Raw genomic sequence first — 15,029 nt, forward strand, 5'->3', positions numbered from 1 at the left:
AAACATCTTGTAAAGCTGGAGTATAATGTAAGAAATGAGATGCTGACATTGGTGCAGTCAAGGTAAGGAATTTTATGTGTGTCGTCACTCTCGTATAGCAACACCTACTGCCCTCCCATTCTTACATCCTCCTGCACTACTAATCTATTGGCTACTTCTATAATTGTGCTATGTCAACAATACTATACATAAATGGCAAGTAACTATTTTATTTTTTTAAATGTTTTTATTTATTTGAAAGACAGAGTTACAGAGAGAGGTAGAAACAGAGAGAGAGGTCTTCCATCTGCTGGTTCACTCCTCAGATAGCCACAATTGCCAGAGCTGCGCCATTCTGAAATGAGGAGCCAGGAGCTTCTTCCAGGTCTCCCCCATGGGTGAAGGGTCCCAAGCACTTGGCCCAGCTTCTACTGCTTTCCAAGGCCATAGCATAGAGCTGGAGCGGAAGTGGAGCAGCCAGGACTCGAACCAGTGCCCATAGGGGATTCCAGCACTGCAGGCAGCAGCTTTACCCGCTAAGCCACAGGGCCAGCCCTCCAGATGTTATTTAAGTCTCTTGTTTTTGCCTGCCTCTTCTGACACCACGGTGGCAGAGGAATAAGGCTGCTGCCACCTCACTACTGCCAGAAAGAGGTAAAATTCCAGGTTTCTCACTTGGCCTTTGCTGACATCTAGGAGAGAGGATATGCCTCAATTTTGCCAGGCAGGTATGGGAGTCCAGCTCCTTACTAGGCCCTAATACTTCCCTATTATTTGGAAAGAACAGACTCCCCACATCAGCCCCACTGACATCACGATGTTGTGGGCTCTTTAGTATCCAGCAGGACTGAGAGGGCCTGCTCCCTCTGTTTTCTGCTAGGCAGTTTCCAGGGTGTCTGGACAGAATGAGCAGTCGTTGTCTAGACAGACTTCTGCTTTGCTGGCTTGCCCCTTTCCTGCTTGTGGGCCTGAAGACAGCAGGCTTTAGTAGGGGCCTTCTTATCAGTGCCTGCTATTGTTTTGGCTCCTTGCACTCCAGGTCTAAGATCTACAGGCAAAGCAACAGCTCAGGAAACACCTTGGTGATTTTCCTCAAGCCCTGGGATCCCTAGGAAGTCTGTCTTCTCGCCACATTTCAGTTTTATGTGTGTATTGTGTCATTTTCCAGATCTTCACCTGTACCTGGGAGAATAGAAATAGAAATAGAAAAAATATGTATATTCAATCATTAGGAGGATTTTTAAAAAACATTGAAGGCCGGTGCCGCGGCTCACTACGCTAATCCTCTGCCTTGCGGCACTGGCACACTGGGTTCTAGTCCCGGTCGGGGTGCCGGATTCTGTCCCGGTTGCCCCTCTTCCAGGCCAGCTCTCTGCTGTGGCCCGGGAGTGCAGTGGAGGATGGCCCAAGTCCTTGGGCCCTGCACCCCATGGGAGACCAGAATAAGTACCTGGCTCCTGCCATCGGATCAGCGCGGTGAGCCAGCTGCAGCGCACCAGCCGCAGCGGCCATTGGAGGGTGAACCAACGGCAAAGGAAGACGTTTCTCTCTGTCTCTCTCCCTCACTGTCCACTCTGCCTGTCAAAAAAAAAAAAAAAAAAAAAAAAAAAAACATTGAAATAGAATTATCAATCATAATAATATTTAGAGAGAAAATAACCTGAGTATCTTATTGCCACCATTTATCTTTAGGAAAAAAATTCTTTTTGCCAATACGAAGGCTTGAACTTAATCAATATTTTCAACTAATGTATTAGTTATGGCAAACCCAAAAATTCAGGTCAACCCCCAGAAAGGCTACTCATTGAGCCTTATTGTCATCGTCACTGAGCCTGGAGCTGTGCACAGCGAGTCTGGGAGCTCCTTTAAGCGTTAACTTCCCTCTTCAGGTGACTGCACAGCTACACTTGTACCAAAGCTGCTGAGACTCATTTACATTATTTTAGCTCTATTCTGCTACCACAGAAAGGATGCTTATTTTAAGCACCAAAATAACAGCATCAGTGAAGAGATGGGCTCTGCCTCTCAGAGTGCTCCTGAGGATCATTCCAAGCGTAAAACTCAATCTTTTAGTTATTGATACTGTTTATTTCCCCAAGCTTAAATGCTTTCTGCCAGTGCAGAGTGGAGGAAGGATATACTGCAGATTGAATGCAGAATGTTTTAAAGTGAGTGATAGTGAAAAGGTCAGTTAACTAATGGGTTGGTATGTTGTGATGGCATGAAGGAATTATTTTAAATGATTTTCCACAGTAAATTTTCCAGATGTTTTGGCCATGGGCCAAGATAATTATTATCGCTAATCCACTGGCTAGCGTGTAGTTGATGAGCTAATTCACAGAGTTGGGAATCAGAACTTCATGTTGGGTTTTTGGTAAGTCATGTGTATTGTGTTTAAATAAGACATGCGTGTGTCCTCGCTGACCCAGACCAACAATGTGATGATTTTACATCATCAGAAATTAAATCTAAGAAGGAAAGATGCCATGTATGTTGTTTACATTTTCCCCTAAAGCAATCTATACTCATGACAGAAATTCAGAACTTCCGTCCTTTGGAAGTTTTCAGTGGAAACATTTAAAGTTCAATGCCCATTTTAAGTGGAAAGCATGGCTATATATCCCTCTCTTGAAATTAAAAATAGAGCTACAGGTTTTTCTTTAAACATTAAGAATATTCTTATTTTCAATGACCAAGAAATGGGAAAAGAATTGGCATTTGTGCTGTTGCTATTTCTAAGTATGAGAGTGCTGCTTAGGGTGCACTTGACATGCACATACTTTAGGAGACTGTATGTGATAAAATGCATCAATCGCACTCTATAAGACTTCTGGTTTTGTTTCAAACAGAAAGAGTAAAAATAAGTGTGGCGTTTCAAGCCTACTCAGGTAGCATAGAGAAAAAGTCTAGACATCGAGAAAGCAACCCTAAGGGGCCTAGGAGTTTTTTCGGGATACAGTCTGGTACTTACCTTCTCAGACATCACACACCCAATTCCTCTTTCACAGATCTTACTGACAAGAGGGGTATTACGGTGTTGCTGACATCAATGACCTGGCGTCGTTGAATTATTCCTTGCTTCGGTTTACAGAGGAATAAACTGGTAATTAATTATATATCAGAACATGAGAATCGACCTGGCAGTAACGTACAGGCTAAGAACGTTCTATTTACATATGTAGGTTATTTAAAATACGTCTTGTTAAATAAATATTTAAAATACCTCCTTATTTAGCTTATAAACTGTTTGGACTGAGGCTGCAGTGCGACTCTCATTGCAGAACGTTGGTGAGAGGGAGCCAGTGGCCACCGATCTGTGTCTCTGCCCGACCTGCACAATCGCCCCACACACGAAGGGCCCACAGAAGACCTCTTGGATGAAAACCACAAGCAACCATCCAACTCAGCACAGAGCTGTGTAGTGAAGGTCTGAATCTGTCCTCAGAAAACTTCTCTTTATCTTGAGGACAGGTACGGAGAGCAAAGGACCAAGGTATGAACTGACCTCCATCAACATGGCCACCTCAAAGAGGGGAGCTGGGAGTAGACAGGAAGAGAGGGAAACACATGGCTTCACAATACAACGTTCTCACTTCTGTCGGTCATTGTCTCCCTGTGCATGTCCAGAATTACTTTTAAAGGCTCATACAGTAAAATTCAGAATTCCATGGCTCTCTCAGAGCAATAAGGAGAACATGTGAGAACGCGGGGGGCAAACTCCTTGTCATTTGCAGGAAGGCTACAATCAAAATCAGCCAGGGGTGAAACCAGACGTCCGATGGATTTTAGTGGTGCCTGGTAGAGAGCTGTTTTTCTGGAGGCCCTGTCTCTAGCAAAACTCTCCTGCTCCCTGGAGAGCCGCTTGGTGCCCAAACACGGCGACTGCTGATCCACCAGGGGGAGCAGTACACCAGCACAAAACAAACCTTCCCCAAAGGAAGTCGCGCCAGGCGCCTCTTCCTCTCAATTTACACAGCTGACAGCGACCCTGATTTTTATCACTTCCACGAGTCGTGGCACTCACAAACCTCACACTGGTTTCTCATGCCTAACCTCACGCCGCGGGCGATGCAGTGTTCAGTCCCAGACACACAGGTATTTTTGCAGGATTTGAAAATCAGTCCTTGGACTTTATAGAAATCCCTTGTTTTATTCTAGAAAATCATTTAGTCTTTATGTGTACATAAGCTTTTAGGGACAAAACCGATAGCTTTGTGCGACTGCTTGTTCCAGTGCAGGCGCTGAATTCAGTAGCTGATCTTCGGGGTGTGTGAGAGAGACTCTCAGGGCTTGGAGCCAGGCCCCTACCTCAGCTTGCGGCTTCCACAGCTTCTTTCTTCAGCAAGCCCCTCATCTTTCCTCTGCCCAGAGCTCTGAGGCTGGGAAGGAAAACAGCTGTCAGAGAAAGGCCTGTGAGGGAGATAAGCCCTTTGTGTTCAAGCTCAGACTTCAGGCAGAGCCGTCCAAACAAAACAGCCGTGGACCTCAGCAGACCCTGGGTATGGACAGAGAACCCCAAACTTGCCGGGGGACACAAGGCAGCCAGAAAAGTAGACTAGTCCTGGAGTGTTCTGTGAAATGTTGCACAATGTGCTGGGGGAATTTGTCTAGGAGAGCCAGGTTTTATTCTGATAGAGGTCAGTTTTCTTTGTTCCTCCACCCTAAACCTCTGCCCTCGCATGTCAGCTTACTGCTCTGCGAGTCCCTGTTGCTTCAGGAGTGGAGCCTAGGCGGGCGGCTTCAGCATCATCTGGGAGCCTGTTAGAAGGGGAGCCCTGCAGGCCCTGTCCTGGACCCCTTGGGCCCGAATATGACTTTTAACTAAACTCCCAGGACCCTATTCTCCAGACAGGTCTGCTTCTACCAGGAGGCAGACAAGAAGCATCAAGTAAGATGTGGAGCGGTCAGAGTTATTCGCGTCCTTACGGAACATGCAGCATGAAACCAGGGAGTTCAGTCTTTGAAGGAGAATGAATTCCTTCTGGAACTTTCCAGCTCTCTGTTGTCTCATCTGTATCCCACAAGTATGAACTCCGTTGCAAAGATTAAATAACTGACACTCAGAGGATTCAGTTGACATTTCTTTCTCTTCTGAATTGAGTTTCCAATATATGAATATTAACCAGAGGTTTGGCTATTAACATTTTTTCCTGCAACTGGACGATTATTCTTTCTCCTGCTAATTTTTTTTTGTTTGTTTTATTAAGTCTGAATAAACCATGAAGAACAAAATCATGATTCTCAAGTCATCTTATGTATTGACTTACTAGTTGCTTTGTTGAACGGCTTGGGAGAGAAGAAAGTTGAAAGAGCTAAAATCAACATTTGGGATTTTTTAAAAATGAAATTCCAAGTCCAAGTTTTATCAAGACTGTAGAGGAAAAACAGAAATTAACCCACTAAAAAGTACCTAAAAATGAGTGTGTGTTGGGGAGGGGGGCACAAACCAAATTCCAGCCAATGCATCTGTTAATACTGTTGTCTGAACCTTGTCCCTGCGGGATGAAGTTAGTGACAGGTATTTGTATGGTCGTATTATGGCACGTTGACTGCATTTCCTGGAAGAATGGGGCCACAGTAGCCATATCCTACACTACTCGGTTTCCTTCTGGCCTTTGTATAATCTTTTTGCAAATGTTGTACTGTGATATTCTCAATTTTGGCATAAAGTGTTAGAAGGTAAAACTAACTTGGACATCAACTACTTAGTCACAAAGTTGGATGTAATTCCTTCTGAAGTACATCAGTTGTGGAGGACTTCCAACAAGGGGCTTGTTTTGTGACAGGGTGGAAGTCCAGCCTGTCAGGCAAAGGGAAGGCTGGTCTCAGTCTTTCATTCTGGTTCTGCCCAGGCAAGAATAAGACATCCAAAGCCTACAAAAAAAATCCAAGGAACTTCTCAGTGAAGTTCTCAGGTGCAGCTGGAGGGGGAGGGTAAAGGCAGTGCTGACACTGAACGGTTCCCAGGGGAGCTTGACTTCTGGAGGGAGCTTCTGTCAGGAGACAGCTTGGCTCAAGGTCTCCTTTCCTGCCCTTCCAGATGGCCTTCCTCACACTACTTTCCCCTCTGGGGTCTCCCATTCCATTTTCAAAGGAAATTGCCACATTCCAAAGCATGAACTGAAGGGAAGTAGTCACTCATCATTCCAGACCCATGTCAAAGGGACCCATCCGTTGGATAAAATATAAGCAACTTGGTTATTTACTCCCCCTTCCTAAAGCAACTTCATTGTTTCATTGTGCGGTCTAGATGATTTTGTTAGAATTCACTTTATGTCCCAGAACATTGCATTTGATCTGTCTGAAACTCCAAATACAGTGCAGTGCCCTCTCCTCCCTGCCCCCCAAATTCATATTAGCAGCTTCTTTTGGGACCCAGCCATGGGAATACAAAATTGTCACAAGAATGTCTGATTTATTAGTGTTTCATCTTTGATAGAAATGAAGGTCATAGGCAGAGAGAGGGAGATGGTTCTTATCCTATTTCAGACTCCTTGTCAACTACAAAAAGGATGAGAGTCTCAGACCTGCCCAGTCTAACCTGGCTCTGCTTCGATGGGCAGCCAGTAAAAGTGAGTAGGCTGTTTTCAGGATACTCTCAATGATTTGATGCAAGAATTCTTTGAAATGGAAGGCTTTTGCTCTTAAGAACACAGATATTCCAGTTCCTCTCAGGTTTCTTATTTTTCACAACCAAAATCAAGGGAGAAAAACTTCTTGTCTCTGTTGTCAAGCATTAATATACAAGCTGAATAATTAGTATGAGTTATCGCTGGTCTTGTTCTAAGCCATGTAGCCACATTCACAAATATCAAAGTACTTTGCAAGATGAAAACAACCTCAGACATGTAGGAGTGAATTACTGCCAACATCTAGGAGGAAAATAAAATGTCTTTCATTCCATCTCTGGACAAATTTCTTTGGAACAGGACTTTTACTGGAATGGAGTAAAAATATGAAAGTTTGAATATAGTCCATAAATGTTTTTAATTGGTGTCCTTTGGGTCTTCTAAAAATAAAAAGAAGAATAAAATATTTAGATGGCTTTGGGACTAAGCCCTTCTCTTATCTCTTGTCCTTATAAGTATCCCCAGTCTGCAAAGCACAGGGATGAACCAGAAGAATAATCCTCGTGATCCACCTCTAGGTAAAGTGGCTTTCTGTGACCCAATTATGGTGTATCTTACCCCAGTCTTATTTATACGACATCTGCAACAAAAATACAGGAGAAAGAGCTCAGAAAAATGAAGACTCATCAGCAAGAAAAGGAACTTGCTTTCTGGGGAATCTAATCGTCACAGCAAAGTTCATTGATACTTCTTTGGTATTTCCTAAGTAGATCTCACTCTGAAATCTTCATGTAGTAATAGAACCACAGGAAACGTTCCCTGCTGAACTATTGTAAACAGTTAACTACTTCTAAAACAATCTTAAAACTCAATATCCTGGATTCCAGTTGGGTAACCATCAAAATTCTTCAAAGCATTTGCCTTATTCTTCCAAATATCTCACTTTTCAGATTTGGGTGTATTACTCTAAATTTGTATGTGTGCAAACATACTGCTGAAACAGACTAGTTTAGGGGTTGTCAGCCGTGGTACTCTTGACATTTGGGGCCAGATAATGCTTTGTTGTGGGGCTATGCTGCGCCTTGTAGGATATGTGTCAGCATCCCTGAACTCTACCCTCCAGGCACTAACAGCAACTTCTCCCTCCTAGCTGTGACAATTGAAAATATTTGCAACAAGTGACAAATGCCCCTGTGGGCATTATTGCCCCCAGTTGAGAATCATTTCACTCATGTTTAGCTTAGTCAATGCTGAAGCATTCTGTGACAGAGTGTCAGTCTGTGGAAAATTGTGTAACAGTTTTTGGGAAAATTGTATCATCATCACCATCATTATTAAGGACGTTGTTGAGACTAAGCCTGTGATGTGTCTGAAAACAGAAATGTTTTGTTTTAATTGGAGTCACTCAGCTCCTTAGGAACATATCTCAACTTGTTCTGATGCCATTTGCTGCCTGAGTTTGGACAGGTTATACAGCTTTTTGTCACTGAGTTGCACCACCCGTGAAACAGCTATACTATTAGATTTTTTTTATAAAGTAGAAACGGGTCATAGACTAAATGTTCTGGCTATATGAAGTGGCTAGAAAAAACAAAGGTGTATAAATAGTAGTTCAAAGTGTATGAGAGTTAACAAAAATATTAAATATTAAGCATTGCTGTAATCATGGGCAGTTACACTTCTACTCTCTTGAAATAGTTAATATTTGCCCTTAACTTTATAAAATTATCTCAAGAAATATCTAATGTTCAGTGTGTAAATATTCTTAAACTCAGATTCAAAAATAAAATTATACCCCACTTTGGAAGCACCTTTAGGAAGCAGACATTTATGAAATCTAATTTGTAGGATATTTTGAAAATAACTTTCTGCTAAATGACAGAGCAGAGGATCGCAGAACACATGGAAGGGTCTATTTTCCTGAGCTTAGATGGCTGCTGGAAAAAAAAAAAAAAAGCAAATTCAGGTTATGAAAGGGAGGAGGGGGTAACACAGAGGTCGGTTTCACAAAAATAATGGAAAGCAATTCAAAGCGATCCTGGATGCTGCACCCATTCACTCAGCTGTGCCTGAGCGTGAGCGGGGCACAGAACCTGGTGTGTGGTGGTGTTTAATGTGTGATTCAGCAAGGAGGGCAGAAGTTGGGAACAGAACACCAGGCGACATCTTTGTGTTTATTAAGCTGTGTCACCTGACACTCACCTCCCTAAACGGTGTGCTTGGTGTGTCACAGGACACTGTGATGTGCAAAGGACGGGAACGCAGGCAGATTCAATCACTCCCACCAACAAAGGCTTCTTTCTTAGGCCCTTTGAAAGGGTCTTTGGACACAGTTTCCTTGTGTAACAATCACTAAATCCTATTCTCTTGGAATTGCGATACGTCCTTGCTCCTGGCTACACTTTGAGTATCGTCTCTTCTTTCACTGCTGGTTGGTGACCTATTTTACAGGATTTTCACCAAACGTTGCCCCAGTTACCTCCAAAATTAATTCTAACAAGTATAAGGCCATCTTTTGGGAATCAAAGCACTTATGCCACTTACCAGGAAACCTTGTGCAGGGAGGTGCCCACCTAGGAAAGGCCGATGCCTCTGTATTTTTTCACATCCACTAGATTTACTTCTGTGATTAATGAAATTCTTTTCATTAAAAAATTGTGAAAAGAAAGGCAAAAATCAAGAACTGCTCTATTAGTCAAGTTTAGGTTTCTATGTAGAGTTTGAAAAATTGTTTGAGGCTATAAAGAGATTAACAGGGGCCGGCACTGTGGCACAGCAGGTTAACAGCCTGGCATGAAGCACCGGCATCCCATATGGGCGCTGGTTCTAGTCCCGGCTGCTCCTCTTCCAATCCAGCTCTTTGCTATGGCCTGGGATAGCAGTAAGTCCTTGGGCCCCTGCACCCATGTGGGAGACCCAGAGGAAGCTCTGGCTCCTGGCTTCAGATCAGCACAGCTCTGGCCGTTGCAGCCATCTGGGGAGTGAACCAGCAGATGGAAGACCTCTCTCTCTGTCTCTACCTCTCTCTGTAACTCTGTTTTTCAAATAAATAAGATAAATCTTTTAAAAAATACATAAAGAGCTTTAACAGAGGCACAGCACAAATGTTACTTAGGTTTTGCTCTGGTTTCCGGTCAAGAGAATTGGAATCTATTGGAGGGCAAGACGTGCTAGTCTCATGGGCCATTATGGAGGATGGGGCCATTGAATTTCATTATAAGAATTTCATTATAAAACCAGGTAGTTTTTACTTTTTATAAATCATAGTTTTTGAGGTGATGAACGGGGAACATTTATTGGTCAGATCAATATTTTTTCTCATGGGTTATTGTTAGAACCCCAAAAAACTACTTTGAAAACAAAATAGCAAATATTCTGCTGGGGGTTGGTGAACTAATAAAATATGAGGACAAGAATAGAAGGTATTGTATGACAGTAAAAAATATGCTCCCATTACAGTGGTATTATTTCCTTTCCCATCATAAGCTGGAACTTGTTTGTGGAACTACCAGCCTCTCCTTGGCCTCTGTCTTTTCTGTTTTGGTCACAGATCCAAAAAGGGGCCAAGTGTTACCTCACAGGGAGACAAATCTATCATTTCTTCTGGATAGGACAGCCCAAGTGTAGTTCTATGGATCTGGGAGTATTCCATAAGATTGGTGCTGCTGCACGATACCATCTTTAAGCAAGGGGATCTTCTGTGGCTTCACCGAAGCATTTCCTTTTCATTCCAGTTGGATTTGTCACCATGGGTGTATTGATTTCCATTTCCTTGCCTCAATACATCTTCCCTCTTCGAATTTTTCTCTCTTGAAATTTGTAGCAAAAACGGAATGTGTCTTGTTCTGGGAACTGAACTCTGCTTTAATGTACGTGTTCCAGGGAACAGAACTGGAACTTCTGTTTCTGAGCTGGGAATTTTGTCCACCCATACTAAGCTATTAAATGACTGAGGGTGTGAGGAATCTTTGCATTTTCTCTTTAAACTAATCTCAGAATAATGCTCCATCATAAGGTCGTTGTCAACAGCTTGTTCAATTTGTCCTTTCACAGAGCCATTCTTTCCCGGCTTGGCCAGCTGTGGCCTCTGGACTTGAACATGCTGCCACGGATCAGCTTTGGAATTCAGTCTGGCCTTGCATTTCAGCTGACTTTATAATTCAAATATAATTGCTGATGCACTTTCAAAAGACTTCAGGAAACTGTAAATGCTTATTTTAGCTTATAACAGTGGCGGTATTTTATATTTGAAGAATGTTAGCATGACTACTAGAAAAATGCACATTCATCATCCTCTGTAATCTACGGCTCTGTCAGCAGGTTTAGTCTGGAGATAAAAGTTCATAAAGCGTTTTTGCCTATTCATTTGGAAGCACCCACAGTGCCAAAACAAGGTATGTGACATAATCAGTAAAACTAGGAGCCAGAAGTCTTGTTTTCTAATCCAAGATTTACCATTGGCTAATAGAGCAGGCGTCTCTGTTCTTTTCTCACTCATCCTTGTAGAGCTGGAAGATATGGCCACTTATCCCAACCATCCTTGGGCTCTAGGAGGAAGGAGCTATGTCTAGGACCCCAGCCCGTTATCCCTGGGAATCCATCTTGTGACTTCTGGAACCACTCTCCCAGCTGTGCGGTAGGCATCTCAAGGTCAGCCATGGGAATGTGCTGTCTCCTGTCTCAGCACTGCATTTCCCTCCTGGCTGCAGCCAGAATGACCTCCTAAAGCACACTGTGGAAAGCTGCCATTTCCAGACCCCTAACCTTGGCATTCCAGGCTCCTCCTTATCCATCCCTTCCATTTGGGACACATTCTGTGTCTTGTTCTTTCAGACCTATCAACCTTGCCCTGACGTCGATGTCACACCCTCCAGCCCTGTCACTGTTACACTTCCAGCTGCTTTGAATTCCCCTCTCCTTTCTCCATCTAACATGGACCAATGTATGGAGAGCCAGCTTCTCACTCATGATCCTGCAGGATAGACAGACTGGAAGTCCCCTCACTGTTCACGGAACACCTTACTCAGCTTTTACGACCTGTGGTCACTGATTTGTTCTGTGTTCCTACACCACCTCCAGGAGACCGACCTTCAAGAACATGCTGAGCCTTGTTAGTTATCATCTCATACCCTATTGCCCAGTAAATGTGGGGGTGGGGAAGAATAAGGGAGAAAATAGACCCCTGGGTTCTCACACATGCTATGCTTGGAATGAACAAGTCCACACTGGGCACTCAATCTTCCCACCCTCTTATGCCACCCTCCATGCCTGGTTCCTCCCCTACTACCCTCCTGTCTCCTCTCTGCAGGGTGCTCTGTCGGAGTGCTGAGCCTGCCTGTCTTCCTTGGATCCTTTCTTTCCCCCTCAAGACCCAGCCCAGTGAGTGCCACTCGACCTCTCTCCTCTCTTGCTTCCTTCTCCCTTCCTAGGCTACAGCCAGAGAACCTTGTGGCAATTTCTCAGCAAATTTCTCCATGCTCTTCCCACCACTGGTATTCCATGCAGTGATGGCTTCCATGCCCTTCCTCCTCACCTCCTGTAGCTGCATCATCTACACCACTGCATCTCAGCAGGTGCATCACTTCCTGATGCCTTGCTCTCACTTCTCTGTATCACTGACCCACCTCTGCCTCTCCTTCGATTGGTTTCCCAGCACATCATAATTTGGATTACTTTGTGTGTTTTTCCGCTTACACTCTATCTGTCTCTCTCTGTAGAAGGTATACTCTGTGGATGTTTGAGTTCTTAGTTATCACAGGATCCTCAACATGTGGCTTTCTCAAGCTATTTTTCCCTGCTGCTTGCTTGTACCCTGTTGCCAGATTAGACCACATCTCTCTGTCATGACTTGTGAGTGGGGTTTTTCCACACCACTTTCTGTGAACAATATCCACTAAGCCACATGAACACCCGTGACATTCACTTGCTTTGAGAGGGCAGAGCACCACAAATATGAGCATCTTTCTATTCTCATTCACTTTGCTTTTTGCTTAATTTTTTATAAGTATACTTTTTTATTTTTTCTGTTTTTTTTTAAACTTTTATTTAATAAATATAAATTTCCAAAGTACAACTTTTGGATTATAGTGGCTTTTTCCCCCCATAACCACCCTCCCACCTGCAACCACCCCCTCTCCCAGCCCCTCTCCCATCACATTCTTCATGAAAGAACTGAAAGAATCTAGCAAAAGCCTGCATTCTAAAGGGTAAGAATGGCCCCTGCAAACACAACAATTCATAAATAAAATCAAGCATGGTACCTTCTCCTGAAATCCATCAATGTACAGTGATGAAAACTCAGCATGCAAAAGGGCTGAGCTGCGAATGGTAACCATGATCCTCAAGGGAAACCTACGTTTTTAATTTTTTTGACAGGCAGAGTGGACAGTCAGAAAGAGACAGAGAGAAAGGTCTTCCCTTTTCCATTGGTTCACCCCCCAATGGCTGCTGCGGCCAGCGCGCTGTGCTGATCCGAAGCCAGGAGCCAGGTGCTTCTCCTGGTCTCTCATGCGGGTGCAGGGCCCAAGGACCTGGGCCATCCTCCACTGCCCTCCCGGGCCACAGCAGAGAGCTGGCCTGGAAGAGGGGCAACCGGGACAGAATCCAGCGCCCCGACCGGGACTAGAACCCGGTGTGCCAGCACCCCAGTTGGGGGATTAGCCTAGTGAGCTGTGGCGCTGGCCAGGAAACCTACTTTTCAATTCCCATGGTTAGGCCATCCAAAGCAAGAGTCCCTACTTGAAACTTTTCCAGTTGGTTTTGCCTTTTATTCTTTCTAATGTGACACAGTTCTATTGTAATTATCAAAAACATTCATGTTGGTACAGAATCGATCCTGAAATGAATATTTTTCTTTGACAATGTATTTTTATTTGACAAGATTTCTCAAATTCAGCCCAGGAAGGGCTCTGGGCACCTCCGTGTATGACAGGGTGTGGGTCCTGTATAAAGAGATCTGGTTGAACTTCATTTCCAGCTGTCGGTGCTTAACGCAACTAAGATGCTGTTGAGAACACCAGATGGTCCAATCATGGAAGTTTAAACAGTGACTCTCCTTGGGGTTTTTAGTGCCCATTAGAAGTTTATCTACACCCCATTTGTGTGGGGAAGTGCCCTAAGTGGGAGCTGCACTGCTTCTGATGGGTGGACTTCAGTGAGGACAATGTCTGGATCTTCTTCACTAGCTGTGTCTTTCATGGGCTCATTTGGAAACCTGAGTTTCTCAGAGAGTCTCTGAGCTCTCCCATAAAAAAAGATCGTGTTGCTTCAGGCATTTTAGCTATCATGATTTTATGCTGAATTCATGAGACAGCAATAGAATTGTACATCAGAAGATGAAGACATCTCACAACCTGAGTCAGACTGTGTGGACTGAGCCTGGCCAGGAAGGGGGGTGGCGGTCTGAGCCGGGAGCCCCAGCCAACAAGAACTGGTGCGGTGTCACAGAGCATGCTTTTTTCATCTCTTATTTCTGTGTTTGTGTCTCTTGTGGGAATTTTTCAACCCATAAAATGTGGGCTTTTTCTGTCCCTAGTAATGGCCTAATGAAATAAACACTCATAAATATATGAAGTTCCCAGAGATAAGATCTGGACATAGCTGCTTCTACCTGGCAGTGGAAGTTTTCCTGGCAGCCTGTTGGTCATGTGATTTCCCTGAACTTTTCCCCTGCTTCACATTGAAGGTCAGAGCTCCTGTCATCGGATTCCTTTAAATATTATGATGCTGTGTGTCTAGTGATTAAGTAAATTTGAATTTTATACATTTCCTAGCACTCAGCAGATTGATCATTGCTCTCCATCCACTGTTAGATTTTTCAGAGGAAACTCAGCAGGTCTGGCCCAGGACAGGGAAACCAGTTAGAGACAAAGTTGGGCAATCCTAACCAGGAAGCAGAAGGACATAGAGCTCCCCTAGCTATCGAAGTTGGATTTAAACAGAAACAGAACCAAAAACGTCGACTGGCAAGGAGGTGCTTCTGTGGGACAGGGCTTGCGTGATCTCAGAGCACCCAGACCGACTTGCAGATTAGGTGGTCGTGACCTTCTCTCTTCTCCCTGCACTAATTTTCTTTGAAGGGTCAGCCTGGGACTAGGTTACGTTTTGTTTGGTCTTTTCTTTCCTCTAACTTCATGATCAGCCACAGTGTTCCTTGCTTTTTTCCTGGTAAAAGATGTGGGCATGATGTTTTCCTTAAATCTGAGCATCAGTAAGTTCTGCTTGAGCTAAGTGAGGAAGGAAAATGCAAGTCTCTCCTGAGCTGAAGGCTGAAACACAGAATGAAGCGTAGTTCCTGTGCCCATTTCCTTCCCTGGGGCCAGCTCCCTCTCCCTAAGCCGTGTTTGGTTGTCCTGAAGAAGGATGCACTTCCTGCGGTGCTTATCTTCACTGCTGCCTCTGCTCCAACACGAAGCTTTCTCTCTGCCTAACAATAGCTCTCGGGAAAGTCAAATAACGTAGAGGCTTCAGGAAATACGGAGA

Source organism: Oryctolagus cuniculus, chromosome 12, assembly GCF_964237555.1.
Source record: "Oryctolagus cuniculus chromosome 12, mOryCun1.1, whole genome shotgun sequence".
In the NCBI taxonomy this organism is placed as follows: Eukaryota; Metazoa; Chordata; class Mammalia; order Lagomorpha; family Leporidae; genus Oryctolagus; species Oryctolagus cuniculus.